The 16639-nt window shown below is 40.6% G+C and overlaps 1 protein-coding gene across 5 annotated transcripts in view; it reads left to right on the top strand.

Moving 5' to 3' along the window:
* Window positions 1-16639, top strand: part of COLEC10 (collectin subfamily member 10) — a 397848-nt gene that overhangs the window by 56114 nt on the left and 325095 nt on the right. For all 5 annotated transcript variants that reach the window (XM_032468090.1, XM_032468089.1, XM_032468088.1 and 2 more), the window contains exon 3: window positions 7906-8105. The gene's annotated coding sequence lies outside the window, so the exon portion shown is untranslated. The remainder of the gene's footprint in view (window positions 1-7905; window positions 8106-16639) is intronic.

The raw sequence follows: 16639 nt of genomic DNA, 5'->3' as shown, positions 1-16639 counted from the left end.
CAGTTCCTCCGAATCTGCAGTTTCGAATCCGCGGATTTAGCCAACCCCGATCGTGTTGTAGGCAGTATTCACTCGAGAGGAGCTGGGCAGTTCAAGCCTCGTTCAAGGGTCAGCTGAACTACCTTTAGGATTTCTTCGATCTCTAAGGTACAGTAGCATCCCCTCCCTCCTCTCAGTTTTTATAAGATGAATGGAATATGAGCGAGTGGTAGGGAGCATGGTTGACATCACAGAAGTCTTGTAATGGGATCACAGTAGGGGCCAGCAGTCTATACAATGGTAAAAAGCTGGTGGGTGCATTTGGAGAAATGCATGGGAATTCAAGGTCACTTAACTCAACTGGCTGGCTGCTCTGCTGGCTTGGCATTTATTCATTTGTTTACTCTTGTGGGTGTTTTGTTTTGTTGTGTGTTAATACCTGGAGGTTGTAAGCTGCCGCAGGTGACATTTGCAAATACAGAAAAGTGCTATGAATGTTGATTTCTGGAGTCAAACGTTTTGGAAGTTAGAACCACTTACTAGCAATATGACCACAGCAATTTACTTAAGGCTTCACATTTGCTGCCAGTAACGTGGGAAGCATAGTACAGTGGACCCTTGAACAACAAGGGTTTGAACTGGGCAGGTCCACTTATATGTGGATTTTTTTCACTAAATACAGACTACAGTACTACATGGTCTGTGGTTGGTTGAATCCCAGTATGTGGATCCACGCATACTGAAGGCGGGCTGTCAAGTTACAGGCTGATTTCCACCTGTGTGGATGGTCCACGCCCCACCCCCATGTTGTTCAAAAGTCAGCTGTAATAATACCCACCTAATGGAGTTGTTGTGAGGATTCAACTGAAGTGCTTGTTTTGAAATGCTTAGCATAGCCCTTAACATCCATTAAGCATTCTATTGACACTAGAAGAGACACTAATAATAGCTATAATATTGTAATAATCAATATTTAATCAATTAAAGAGAAGGAGAAACTCCTCACCACATTGCTAGATTTTGGTTTGCTCTTTTCTAGAAGCTTTATAGTTTTGCATTTTACATGTAAGGTTACAGTCCATTTTGAGTTAACTTTTTGAAAGATGTAAGATCTGTGTATATAGGGTTTTTTGTTTTGTTTTATTTTATTTGCATGTGGACATTAAATCTTTCCAGCATCACTTTTGAAAAGACTATCTTTTCTCCATTGCATTGCCTTTGCTCTTTAGTTGTGCTCATTGAGTTCAAAATACTTTTTCATTTCTCTTGTAACTTCTTCTTTGATCCATGTGTCATTTGTAAGTGTGTTGTTTAATCTTCAAATATTTTGGGAATTTTTCAGGTCCCTTTCTGTTCTTGGACTTGTATTTTAATTCCAGTGTAGGACGAGAACATACTTTATTTGATTTCTAGTCTTTTAAATTTGTTAAGACATATTTTGTGGTCCAGAATGTGATATATCTTGATGAAAATGAAAAATTTTAAAATATTTTATTTAATCACTTTATTATTTTTATCTCCCAATAGAAAAATAGACATATAGAGTACTTACTATTAAAAGTCTTGTTGGAAAATAATTTTTATCACCCTGAAACCCTCTGGTCAGTGTCTCCTTTTTTCGATTGGAACAATGGGTTTTATAATTTCTATAGTTGTATTAGTAATTTTAGTAGAGGATGCCACTGCATTCATTGAGCACCTTCTGTGTTCCAAGTCCTGTGCTTCCCATATATAATCTCAGTTCTCATGATAGTCCTCAAGGATGGCTGTCACTAATACCTTCATGCTGCAGAGATGAGGAAGTCGAGACTTAGAGAGCCATGCAACTTGCCTGGTCACCTTTCAGATAAATGGCAGAAGCGCAATGTGACCCCTGATCAGTCTGACATCTGGGTGCACTTGTTCCACTGTTGTCCTGGCAATTTCTGTGACATTATCACTGCTTAAAATACTCTATTCAAGATTGTAAAGTCTTTTTTTTTTCAACATCATCTCTTGAAATGTCCTTTATTAACTTACTAAATAATATTTGGTAACTTAACATCTGCCAGACCCTAGAGCAAACCAGACGTGGTCCTGCTGTAAAGAAGCTTACAGTCCAATAAGGCAAGAGGCATTCATCAAAGTCCATGAAAACAAATGTGCAATTATGTGATGCTGTAGCAGTATATGAAACTGGTTAGACCTGAAGTGATGTCAACAGGAAATGACTCAGCTTTTTCTGTTTCTGCCTTTAAATACTCTTTGATAGATTTCCTTCCTTATGCAAAGAAGGTCTCCTTGGCATGTCCCAGAAGTTTTTAATTGAAATTTTTATAGAGATAACCTTAGATTTAAAGAGTTATAAGAAATAATAAAGAAATCACATGTACTCTTTCCTTAGTTTCCCCAATAGCGACATCATATAAAACTATAGCTCAATGTCACAAATAAGACATTGACACTGATGAAATCCACTGACCTCATTCATAATTCTCCATTCTTACTTGTGCTCATTTCTGTGTGTGTATTTAATTCTGTATCATTTTATCACGTGTATAGGTTCATGTATCTACCACCACAGTCAAGATACTGAACACGTTTATCACTACAGAGATCCCTTATGCCACCCTTTCATAATAAAATCCGCCTGCCTCCTGCCCTCCCGTTCTGTCTCCAACTCCTGGAAACCATTCATCTGTTTTCCATTTCTAAAATTTTTATCATTTAAAAATGTTTTATAAGAGGACTCATACAATATGTATATAACCTTTTGGGATTGGTTCTTTTTCACTTATAATTTTTTTGAGATTCCTCCAAGTCATGGCATATAACAATAGTTCATTCCTTTTTAGAACTGAGTAGTATTTCATGGTATGGATATCCCCCAATTTTATTAACCATTCCCCTAATGAAGACATGTAGCCTGTTTCCAGTTTTGGGATATCATGAATAAAACTGGTATATACATTCGTGTACTGGTTTTCGTGAGAAAATAGTTTTCATTTCTCCGGCCTAAATGCTCAAGAGTGGAATGCATGACTTATACAGTAATTACATGTTTAGGTTTTGAAGAAACAGGTTTACTGTTTCTAGAGTGACTGTATGACTTTATATTCCTATCTTCAAAGGTGGAATGATTTGGTGTCTCCTCATTCTTGCAGCATTTGGTGCAGTCATTGTTTCTTACTTTAGCCATTCTGATAGGTATGCAGTGATAGCTCTTTGTGGGCTTCATTTGCATTTTTTTCTGATGTCTAATGATGCTGAATGTGACTAGAGTTCAGAAAGTGAGGGTGTGTCAAAATGTTGATGGGTCTGAGATTTTACTCCAGACTTATCCAAACAAGTTAGCCTGCCACCAATTTATGGAGATCGACAGGAGATGAAAGATTCCATGTTCAGAGACCAAAGATTCTATTACTACTGACACAACAAATAGCAGGAGCTTCCTGTTTGCATCAGTTCACACCCACCACCAAAGTCTCATGCAGGCAATGTGGAGAGGCCCAGATGGAGCTGAACACATAGTGAGTTTGTGTCACCATTGAGGAATCCAGAGCTTTGGGAACCCAAATATTTTAAAACAGGGAATAGACCTGTCTGACCTTTGATCTGGAGGGAGATAACTGTCTTTATTACACTGGACAGTAACCTGCCTACTGCCCCCGAGGGAGACAACTTCCAGGACAGTCCCCGATACCATCACCCTTGACAAGAGAGACTGGAACAGTGGGTAGTTAATACCTCTGCTTGCAAGAAGTGCAGGAATTCTAGTGACCTATGATTATCTCCCAACAGGATACAGCAGGGAAGCAGCAGAATTAGAAATGGGCCAGACCGTGCAGGTCTTGTGGGCCCTAATAGGGACCCTCACCATTAGCCTTTGCATGATGGAGCGCTACTCAAAGTGGGAAGCTGTTGTGGCGGGGCAAGTGTTGGGTGTATAGTCAGTCAAATACCAGATTCCTGGCAGCTGCTCTGAATCTCAGGATGCACTTACTTCTGTGCCTTTACATGTCAGGGTCTCCCCGCCTGAGACAGTCTTTCCCTGCCTTCTTTCCTAAATCCCACATGACCTCCTGCTTATCCTTTAAGACCCAGTTCAAGCCTTCCTCTCTGCCTCTTTGCCCCCTTGCTTATCCATTTTCATGGTTTCTCCTACCATCTGTATCAGATTAGGTGACCTAGTTTTTAGACGTCTTACAGAATCCTACTATTTGCTCATTACTTTTGTGTCCCAGTGAGCAAATATCCCATTCACACCCTGTAATACTGCCAGATCAAGTTTGTCCCTCACCAGCTCCTACCTGCCCTGTGAGAGAGAACTCCTAGGCTCTAATTTTCACCTGGTTTGTGTGAGCATGGCTCTTACCTTAATTGTTGCACAATTAAGGTTTAGGTAGCTTCTTAACAACTCTTTTTCTGTTGACAAGGGGGATGTTCAAGTGAGAGAGTGGGAAGGGTAGCTAGGCAGTATAAAAAGGGGTGGGGGAGGAAGTTATTCAACAATCAAGGTCTTAGATTCCAGTTATTTTAAATCCAGAAGATGTACAGATGATAACTCAACCAAGTAAAGAAAAAAAAAAAAGCCCTGTCTCTATTTGTTTACACAGATACCATCAGAAATGGCCAGCATTTTGTATTTAATGCCTTTATTAGAAATATTTCATTTCACTCTATTCCTTCATTTCCCTCTACTTCTGCATTTGTCAAATGGATGCACTACTGCTTAGTTGTCTAAAAATGTAAAGTTTAACATCTGTATATGGCTAGTGCCTGAATCTGTAACTTTACCCTCATTTCCATCAAGGTCTTGAAAAGAAGAAGGAAAATCTAGGAGTATTAAAACATACAAATACTCACCCTTGTCCGAGCCTTCTAGGCATATTCCTTCAACGAGGCAACCAATTTTCAGTCCAGGTTTGACTATTCATTTCTAAGCCAATTCAAACCAATTTAACAAGTAGAATTTTATAAGATTTTGCCACAAGCTTTACCAAAGGCCAGTTATGAAACGTCTATTTCATTTCCTTCGGTCATTGATTTTCTAATTTGTTGGCAAAAATCTATGACTTCAGCCTAATGTGATATTTTCTTTGTAAGCCCATCTTATCTTTTGCTTATGATCCCATTGTGTTCTGTTTAAAGATTTTTCATCTTATTATATTTGTTTCATTATATTGCTGAGGTAGAGTTTCTGAATTACAATAGCTAGCTCAGCCGGTCCCACCTGCTCTGTGAAACGTTACCACATCTGTTTTCCTCTAATCTTGTGGTGCGTCTTGAGTGCTTTGTTTAAAGACAATTATAAACAATTCAATAGATGTTTGCTAATTTTGTTATTATGTTAGGATGCATATCATCCAGACCAAATGTTTATGTTCGCATTTGCTCTAAGTACTCCCCACCTGCATTTTGCCAATTCTTATTTTGCAGTGTCTCCATTATTCTTATTGTGCAAGTTTATTTTTCTAATTTGACTTGGTAAACAGGAGTTGAAAAATGACTACAATCATTCAGCTAAGTTTAGAGTCATATTAATTTAGGATTCTGTCTTTTTATCAGCAGGCCTGTCTTCTGTAGAGTTTATATTTCTCCCCTGGTATATTTGTTTAATGGTTTTTTTTTATTCCATTTTCTTTTCTTTGCATCTTGGTAGCATTAATTATTCTGGGTTTTTACTCACATGATCAATTCTGGCCATACCCCCTAACAGAGCAGGTATTTTTCCTCTCTCTTTGGCTGCCCCTCTCTGTGGGACCGTAAAGCAAATTATAGACATTAATTTTTATGACGTGGAGACCGAAGTTAAAGAAAACTGTCAACAGAAATTACACAAACGACTATAATCATTTGCCTTGATAAGAACTTATGCTGTTAAATTCTGGCACTTTTAAATTCTGTCTGCAAGGATGAAAAATCTTCACTTGGCACAAATTGGAGGTTGTAGGAAAATACTATGGCATTTACTGTGCTAAGTAATGGGAGTCAGAGAAGAGTGAAAGGGAGGAAATTAATCCACATGGAGACGGCATGACTGACACAGTTAGACGCAGATCTGAAAGTTAGAAAGTACACTGATGCAGGCCTTGAGAACTGGTTTCTAATAAAAATATGTAATAATTAAGGCACTCTCGGTGTATAGAGTCTTTGAAAAGAAAAAAATCTCACCAGTTGTACACATGGTCTCTTGCTTCTCAAAATGAGGCTGATAAAGGTGGAGGATTGCCCCACAGGACCACACAGGCTACCATACAAATAAGGTCACCATGGTTAACGGCGTACGATTGGCCGGAATCTTTCGTCTGGTGATTGGGGCTTGGCCTTCTTCCCAGACTGTTGCATTTTGGGTATGTGACTATGGCTCTCTGGTCAGAGAGCTGCCAGCAGTTCAGCTGGGCTACAGTACAGAGTATACATGTAGGTCCAGGGGCCTTAAACACCTGGGTACTTATTGGGGCCCCATTGAGAATCATTAAACATACTGAACGGGAGTATCACATGGTCAGAGAAGCCAAACCTTTCTTGATTTATGTTCCCATCTCCCAGATAAGTGGGGTTTTCAGTTTCTGTATCCGTCAGAGTTCAGAGAAGCAGAATCACTAGTGTGTATGCACATACACACACACATACACATACCTGCTTATGTATTTATTTTAGGGACTTGGCCATTGGCATTGGGGAGAACTGGTTAAGTATTCTTTTTTTTTTTTATTGGATATTCTTGTTTTATTGAGTTATAGTCATTTTACAATGTTGTGTCAAATTCCAGTGTAGAGCACAATTTTTCATTTATACATGAATGTACATATATTCATTGTTACATTTTGTTTTTTTGCTGTGAGCTACCACAAGATCTTGTATATATTTCCCTGTGCTATACAGCATAATCTTCTAAGATTGTTGTGTTTGTACCTGCTGCTGGAGCTTGAAGTCCACAGGTTTGGAAATCCAGAAGGGAAGATGAATATAAAGTAGGGTCAAGCAAGGTGAAACTGGAACCCACAAGCCTGAGCTGGAGTCCATGAGGAAGGAATGGAGTTGGTGTCCATTCTTGTTACCTCTGATCCTGGTGGTGTGAACACTCTATAGAAGCCAAGGCCATTTGTCATGGGGCAAAACACATATCCCTGATCCATTAGTCAATGATGCTTCTAAGAGATTGATTCTATTTTTGTTGTTACTGCTGACAGCTTCTAAGGCTCACCACTCTCCCTTCCCCTCTGCCCCACATCTGGGCAGGCCGATAAGAAAGCCTGGATACTGCGTTCTTTGGCACTTGCAGGAAGTTCAAACCACATAAGTTTCAGCCTACATATGGGAGCTATCACTCCAGCGCTACCCTCTAAGCACCATAAAACCCCAAGCAAATGTCTTTACTCCCTTAAGCCATTTTCCAGCCTTCTTGAGAGAGAGCCTTGTTCTCCCCAGAAAACGTCATTCTGTGAATAACAGACCTTTTCACACTCTGATGGTGCGTGTGTAGTCTTAATGTCTGAACCAGATGTATGTGTGGGAGGCTCCGGCCCACCTCTGAGCGATGACCACAACAAAGTTGGAGGATTCAGGGAAAGGTGGAGCAGTTTCTCATGCCAACAAGAAGATCAGCCATGATGCGCATGAGCTGTGAAGGGACTGCCCTGCAGATCACTCACAGAATCTCCCTTGTGATCTGACCTAGCCCGAAACATACAGGAAAAGGCATTTAGGGCAGTGTTCATCCCAGACACCTTAACACGTTAGCTCCCCTTTGATGTCTTCCTTTTTCTGATACCCATAACCCAATATATGATTTGTAGTTCTCAGCATCACCTATTTTCTGTCCTTAAATGAAATATTATTACAGCATTTAGCACAATGCCTTACACATGCATAACACTTAAAAGCTAGCTATTACTACTCTGTTATCACAGAAAATGATACACTTTTATTATCATTTGGCAGGTCTGACCTTTCCCGTCAATCACTAAAGAAGGCCCTTGACTTCGCTGCCCATGACGACCTCCAAAGGTAGAATTCAGAAAGCGTGGAAGGAATCTGCACCCATGACGAATCCAGCGTGCTGCTGTGGTGCTGCCCCAGAGGAAAAGGATTCTGATTGCTAACAGAAGCAGATTTCCAGTGCGAGAAGTCCAGGAGACCAGGTATCCATTTTAAGTGTGTTTTTCATTGCACGTGTAAATCTGTGTTTGTCACATTCTTCTTCATCCCTTTTGTTAGAGTTAAAACGGGTTTTATTATATGTATAGCTCTTCTGCTTGTTTTTTTTTTTTTTTAAAGTCCTTCATTGGTTTTTGCCTTGGCCCCTGGTTCTCCTTTCTGCCCTCTATTCTGGTTTCCTGGTATAAGACTTAGTGTGCTTTGGGTTTTGCTTGAAAAGATCCAGGTCTATTAATTTTCTCAAGTACATTTCAAGAGCAAAACTAGAAACTTGGAAAAGGGAAACCAATGTGCAGAGAGTCTAATGAAATACCGGCCCCAGAAGAATCCCTTTGTTTAGCTGTTTTACCGCAGACGGCACGTTGAACAATACGGAGAAATGTACTTGTTGTATTTGAGGGGCTCTCTGTGATGTGGGTTGGGTTTTAGGGAAGGAGAGTCCAAGGTGGAGATTAGAATTTAGGACTCTTCTTAGAGAGTGCTCTTGGAAGGGAAAAAAAAAGAAGCAGGATTACATAGAGAGGGAGATCAAGCTAAGATGTCATCTCACTGGGAGCCTGAGCCACTTCTAAGGGGCGGTCTGGACGTGGCCCTTCAGGACTGCCCCTATTTGGAGTGAGAGGGCTGGCCCTTTGTAGGCCTGTGTTAATTAGTCATTGGATGTGGGCTGTTCTGGGACTGAAAAGAGGTCACTGACCTTGGATGAGCATCTCTCTTCAAGCTAAGGCAATCCCTGGAGGACACTAACAGTTGAGAACTGTCTGTCAACACCATTCCCAGCAACCAGGAGACTAAGACCTTTCTTCCTAATGAGAAATCTGAACAGTGCATCACCGTGTCCTGTGTGCTCTAAAAGGGGTACTTATGGAGGGGCAATTTTCTACAAATGCCTTTTTGCTGTCCTATGATGGAATATTCTCCACTAACCCCATATCCAGTACCTATACCATTAGTGGTTAAGGGAATAAAACCATAATAAAAGGTGCCTTTAATATTTTTTATGAGTCTCATGGTCAGTATCATATTTTTCTTGTAATGTCTTTATATCATAGTCATAGAGCCATGTTATCCTTGAAAATTACTGGAAAAAAACCTGACTTTTTTAGACTGCCCAGAGGGAGAGACCATTCACCGCTCTCTCTTAGCCATACTTCTGATCCCAGTCAGGTTCCGATGAGTTGAGTGGATCTCCAGAGCCTGAATAGAGGCGATAAAAAAAACTGAAATAATCTTCCCTCTGCCCATCTGCCTGCATCTTGCCCTGCTTTCTGCTCTGTGTCCTGCAAGGCTGAGCCTTGGGGGCTCCATTTCCCCACCACCCTATCTGGCTGGCTTCTCACTGAGTTTAGCCAGTGGGAGACCAGAATAAGGAAATGAGCCTGTGAAAGGGCAGAGATGTTGGGGAATTTCTTCCTTGTTGCCTCCACGTGTCACGGCCACCTCTTCGGCTCTAAACCTGGGCCACAGCAGTGCATGGCCAAAGTGGCAATTACTTTCTTCAGTTTTTTAAAAAAACCATCACTAGCTTTGTTACATATTTCCCAGGAGGTCTGCCCCGCAGAAAGCTGGTCAATTAGATGTTGGCGTCACTCAGGATCAAAACAACACCTGTGAGTTCATACACTCTACCAGATACTCATATTTTCTAATTACGATCTGTTGTTCAAGGGTGACGGTGGTAAACCCATATGCAGTGTAGAGGGTTGGCCTTGGATCCTGAGGCAACAGTTTATCATCATTAGCAGAGTTGGAAAGGCAGGTACCAAGAGAACTTGGACGGTCTCCTGCAAAATTAGCGAGGATGCCTGCCAAGCTCAGACACTCTGACTTCTGCACACCTTTCTCCAGGCTGCCTGTGGCCAATTCTCTCCTAGTCTGTGCTGGTCATACCCTTCTTCCCCCAGCTGGCCACTTTCTTCACCACTGCTTGTCCCCTGATAACAGCTGTTACCATTTAGTGACAGGGTGAATGGCTGGGAAAGCGCACACAACAGGTGATGTTGTGACAATAGGTGATGTTGGACTCCTTTCTCCCCTCCTGACTGGCAGCAGAGGAGCCGCACTATGTTGTTGAATTTCTGAATTCTCTTGAACTGGAAGAGTTAGGAGTTATCGATTGATTGACTGAAGTAGAGTTGATTTACAATATTGTGTTTGTTTCAGGTATATAGCATAGTGATTCAGTTTTTTTGCAGATTGTATTCCATTATAGGTTGTTACCAGACATTTGGTGTAATTCCCTGTGCTGTACAGTAAACCCTTGCTGCTTACCTACTTTATGTATAGAACGACTAGTTTGTATTTGTTAATCCCATACTCCTAATTTGTCACTCCCCTTCTCCCTCTCCCCTTTGGTCGTTTTAACTTTGTTTTCTATGTCTGCGAGTCTGTTTCTGTTTTGCATATGGATTCATTTGTATTATTTTTTAGATTCTCCATATAAGCGATATCATATAGTATTTGTCTTTCTCTGTCGGATGTATTTCACTGAGCATAATATTCTCTAGGGGCTTTTATGGTTTGGATCCGTTCAGGAAGCTTATTAGTGGGTTTCTCAGTGGAGGAGGGCGGGGCCAGGGCTTGGTTGGGCAGAGTTAGAGTGACCTCTGAGACTAAGAACACAGGTCAAGGCCCTGCTCTGTCCCCATGGGGAGAGGGAGGATGTGGAATCAGAGTCTGGGGGGATAGCTCCTGGGAGATGCATCCCTGAGCTTGCCCAGGGCAGCTGTGCTTGGGAAGACAGACTGAAATATCGAGCAAGCCCAAAGCACCCCAACAGTGGTAACAGCGCTGGAGGATTTTAGAGAGCAGATGTTTATTTATTTATTTATTTTAATGCATAGAGGAAAAAATTGAATATTAAAACCATGGTTTTATTGCCATTAATTTGTAAATATTAAATAGGTTGGTTTTAAGACCAGGTCAAGAAAATAATAATATGGTTAGTCCCTAGATGTGTAAATCCCTCAATGAGGGAAATATTGAGTAGTTCAGGGGCACAATTATAGATGACAACCACCATCCAGTCCTGGACCCTCTCCCAGTATTTCTGCCACAGATTCCTAGGATTCTTCTATAATGCCAGGAGGTGAGGGGGGCCAGACATTTACTGAAATTGAATTTCTCTCCAACCAGGTAGACGGAGACTTAGAGCAGATGTTACCTGGTTTAGAAAAATAAAGCAGGTGTGCCAGGTATACTACGTGTTCTTCTGTTAATTTGCTCTGCCCAGCTGTAATCGGGTCCATCCAGGGCCAGATTTAGGGTAAAAGGAGCAAGATGGCCTCCTTAAATTTTGTGCCCAATCTGGGCCCTGTGTTTCCCAACTGGAGTCGGGAGGGAGGAGAGTGAGGCTGGGGTAGTTACTCCCTGGGCCTCCCCATGGGGTGGCTAAGGGCTGGTTGTACTCCTCCATGGAGGCAGTGGTGCCTGTCAGGCAGACCTCTCCATACAGTTCTTCTTCAGATTTCTCTAAGCATGGCCCTCTTACTCCTTTGAGTGTGTGTGTGGGGTCGGACAAGGACCTGGGGGGTGGTCTCCGGCTCTCTGCTGTGGCCGGACCCTAGCTCCTGTACCATTTGTTGTTGCTACTCTAGAGGGCTCCCCTTTCCCTCGTGGCAGCCCTGTGGTACTGCATGATTCCTGTTAAGGGACTAAACCCTTCCAACCTTATAGATTGTCCCTTTATGAAAGTCACCCATTTGTGTATGTGCCTGTTTCTTGCAAGGATGCAATATGCTACAGCATGAAACTTGTCTTGATCCCTAATGCTGTGATCCCAAATTCAGCTCTTTCACATTCAGTAAAGGAAATAATTCCCTTTGTATTCGTCTTCCCCACTAGTTTTCTGGCTCCCTTCGTAGACAGGGCCTCTATCTGGGTTGTCACCAGTAGTGTCTACAGAGCCCAGCAACGTGCTCAGCATATAATAGGTGCTCAGTAAATACTTTCTGACTGATCTACCGTCTCAGCAAAATCTAGGTCACAATTTTCCCCTATAAGAAGAAAGTCAAGGATTATTGGATACCTGTCTGTTAGAATAAAAATCTTGCCATAGGGGAATAGACTGAGAACGGAGTGGTGAATTTGTCCTCTGTCCCTGCCTCTGCCATATATCATAGATTTCCCTGAGCCCTTTAATTTGTCCTCTGTCATTTCATGGCTGTAAACACCCCTGTCTGGTGGATATGGCAAAATAGCTTCCAGTAAGCAAACTTTAGGAAAAAAAATTAAAAAAGCATGATAAGTGTAGCACATGCTTATTTCTCCTTAATTGCTTGATCTTCCATCTGTTGGTCTGGGATAATATTGATAAAGGAATTAAAGACACCACACCATCTCCCCAATCAAATGAGGACAGTCATTTGCAAATCACGGTGTTTGTCATTTTTATGTTTTGCAACATGAAGAGGAAAGAGCATTTAATTTATTTTAATGCGGTTAATTTGAAGCTAGATTAGATCATCTAGTTAACTCATAGGTTCTTGACTTTGAAGACCAGACATTGTGTCGCATCTCATTTTCACAGTGGCAGCTACTGCTGTTCATCTTGGCTTACATCTAATCAACAGGGAAGTTAACCTGGAACGCCAAACACAAAATCTATAAACTAAAAACTAGAACTAACTTGATTTCGGGAAGAGAGTCACTCTTCAATAAGAGGCAGCTTTATGTTGCTTCAAAATAAACACTGCTTTGATGCTTGAATATTTTGATTCCCTTTTTTTTTGGTGCTTTTTAAAAATTATGGTCAGTTTACAGTGTTGTGTCAATTTCTGGTGTACAGTGCGATGTTTGTCATACATGTACATACATATATTCCTTTTCATATTCTTTTTCATTGTAAGTTACTACAAGATACTGAATATAATTCCCTGTGCTATACAATAGAAATTTGTTGTTTATTTTATATATAGTAGTTAGTACCTGCAAATCTTGAACTCCAAATTTATCCCCTCCCACCTCCTTCCCCTCTGGTAACCATAAGTTAGTTCTCTATGTCTGAGAGTCTGTTTCTGTTTGTAAATAAGTTCATTTGTGTCATTTTTTAATATTCCACATGTAAGTGATATCATACGGTATTTTTGTTTCTCTTCCTGGCTTCTTTACCTAGTATGGCATCAATTCATTTTTATGTGTGGAAAATGTACTTTTAAAACTTAGTTCCTTTCTCAAGGCAAAGACTAGATAGACTGGTGGAAAAGTTCAAAGATAAATAAAAGCAACCCTGGTGGCCAGTACTTGAGGCCAGGTCTGTGGTTCCCAGGGAAATGGAATAGCTATTCTCGATCTCAGAGATAAGACAAGATGATTTTTTCGGCTGGGCTTGGATGAGTTCTCAAGAGGAAGTTCTTGCTTCTCTAGGGAGGGGATTTGTTGCATGGCTGAACCAGATTTGGAGTTGATAATAAGTCATAGCAAACAATTGCAGTTTCCTCCATAGTCTAGACTGCACGATCAGAAATGAAATTGGGCAAATAAAATTTTCCATGAGCTTAGGCTTTTGACACTCCTGAAAACTTCAGTATTTGAAGACCAGGGTAGTAAGATGTGAAATCCGGTTTTCTTTTTAAGTGATTTGGGACCTCTTAAAAAATACTTTAGCCACTTACTGAGTAGACGTTGATCTTACATTTGCACACAACCACAGTTCTGTTGACCAAACTCAAATTTCACATGAAGCTCAAATATTGGCAGATAGTTTTCAGAAGTTCACCAGGTCCCTCAGACGTATGAAGTCTACATTCTCCCCCTGGTTAGTTTTCACCCCCTCGATCCTTCTGCTCCCATTATTTCCATTGATCTTATTTCTCTGACTAAATTGTAAAGAGTAGCATTTAAGTGAGTTCAGACAGATTGTGGAATGAACATATAATGCATTTTAGTTCACCTTGCCTAACCTTTACGTATCTTTGGATGACTTCTCTAGATTGTGTTTCCTGCAGGCTACTTTCATGGTATTTTGATTATTGTTGATTATTCTTGTATGCTTAAAAAATGCACTGAATGTGCCTTATTTAATTAGCTCATCTCTAAGTCTTTATTTTTTTTAAAGAAATTATTTTATTTAACTGACTTTTTATTTTCTAGCCCAATCATATGAAGTTTTTTTTTTTTGTCCACTTTTTATAGTTGGAAAAAAATGAGATTTTTAAGTTAGCTAGGTTGTTCATCCATACTAGGATAGGAAATACTTAAAAGAATTTAAGTATGGAAAGCCTTTTTCATCTCAACAGCAGAAATCTTAATGTGAGCATCAGTATTTGTGTTTTAAATATGGCAGGTTGTATTGGTTATATGTTTTTGAAAGTAGAGGAAAGGTCTTAAAAAGATGAACAAGATGAGATTATCCAGGAAGGCTTTTATTCTGTAGAAGTATGTGTGTATTATACTTTGCTCCTCATTTTTTGCTAAAGCCCATGGAATCAAAATCAGTTGCCCCTCCCAGAATGTTCATAGAAGACACTAGCATGTCAGGGACATCTTAAGATAAGGCTAGACCAAAGCCATTTCTGAGTCCCAAGAGTCACAATATATTGTGATAAAATGGTGATCAGGCCCACAGTATACGGTATTGAATGATATCTGTAAGTCAGCATGCTGCATCAAAGATCCCCACAATGGATGGACAAGCCCACTGAGAAGAGGGAAACTGAGCTTCCTGGATGGTGGTTATATAGTCCAGAGCACAGTTCCCTGGAGAAAAATGAAGCCTAAAACCTATTCCCAAGGAAAAATGGCCAAGGAGAAAGATTAGACTTAATAAGTAGAAGGGAATGCATTGATACAAAAGGATACTCACATTAAAATAGAATGAAAGGGATGGACCTGGAGACTGTCATCCTAAAGTGATGTAATCCAGAAAGAGAAAAAAAAATACCATGTATTACTTAAAAACTTAGTTTCTTTCTCACGACAATGACTAGATAGACACAAATGAACTTATTTACAAAACATAGACTCACAGATATAGAGAACAAACTTACGGTTACTGGGGGGAAAGGGGGTGGGAAGGGATAAATTGGGAGTTCAAGATTTGCAGATACTGACTACTAGATAAATAAAATAGATAAACAAATTTCTTCTGTATAGCACAGGGAACTGTATTTATTATCTATGTAGTAACCTATAATGAAAGAGAATGTGAGAAGGAATATGTGTATGTATATGTATGACTGAAATACTACATTGTACAGCAGAAATTGATGCAACATTGAAAACTAACTATATGCCTATAAAAAAAAATAGAATGAAAGAAACTCAGCCTAGCCGAGATTGATATATTTCAAAGTTTAGATAAAAAGGTTTGCAGTGGTTTGGATTACAAAGAGAAAAGGTAGCCTTCACTTGGCAAACACACTTAGAAAGGTAAGAGCAACAGGTAAGGGGCTGGGGGTGGAAACTGTGTTTATTTTAAGAAGAGTCAAGAAAATTGGAGGAAATCAGACAACCAGCAGGAAATCCAGTCTTTAAGACAATCATTCCAGCAAGAGAAAGAGACAGAAACAGCGAAGACAAGGATAGAGGTTTACTGGCTGAAGGGCGTTACTCATCCCTGGCAGGGATTAAACAAGAGAGTTGCGTCAGGGAAGGGTGTGGTGGTTTGTACACCTAAGGCAGGTGGCGGCCTGTGGTCTGTCCCTGGCCCACGGGCGGCTTCTACTCATCCTGCTCTGTATGTAAAAATTTATTAGTTGGTAATATTTTAAAACCAAAATATTTCACTTGACTAGAAGTAGTCAAGATTTCTAGCCTCTGGAAAATGGGAAGATCTGGCAATTGTGTGTACAAATTCCTGCAGAGCAACAGTTGCACGGAGCTGAGTAGCAGCTGTCCTCTGTAGATAAAGCCTGCCTTCACCAGTTCACCAGAATATCCCACCCCAGGCCCCGTTTACTCACCTACCTTAGCTGCTCAGCCTCTGTAGACATTTGATTTGGTGAAGGAAACCCCGGCTTAGGGTGGGTCTGACAAAGGCTGTTTGTCACTTGTCTAAGCTGATTAGTGCCCATCTTCACTTTTATACAGTGTGATCACTTACCAAGCAGCCTTTATGCACTGAGCTAAATACATCAGGAGGCCTGAAGACAGCAGACCTACACTTCAGAGTGTGTGTTCTAGTCAAACCTTACCACACACACACACACACACACACACACACACACACACACACACATCATGTATGTGTGAGCTGTGAGTGTGATGTAAGCTAGGGCGTATATAAATAAAGGGTCATGGGAGCTCAGAGCATGACAAGAGCACTTCAATCTGAGCAAACATCAAGGAAAGCTTTATTAAAGGGAAGACACTTTTCTAAATTAGTAGCTTTATTTTTATATACCCCAGGGATTGAAGAACTTCGTACAGGTGGTGGTGAATATAGAAGCTCCCAGTCCTGGGTAAACTCCCTTAATGTAATTATGGTAGCTAGGCAAGACCATTCTTGATTGAGTGGGTCAGAATCCTGGTTGCAGAGTGGCTCAGTTGATCCTGACTTTGGGCTACACATCTTCATACC

This window comes from Camelus ferus, chromosome 25, assembly GCF_009834535.1.
Source record: "Camelus ferus isolate YT-003-E chromosome 25, BCGSAC_Cfer_1.0, whole genome shotgun sequence".
Lineage (NCBI taxonomy): Eukaryota > Metazoa > Chordata > Mammalia > Artiodactyla > Camelidae > Camelus > Camelus ferus.
This window is presented reverse-complemented; position numbering and strand designations above follow the sequence as displayed.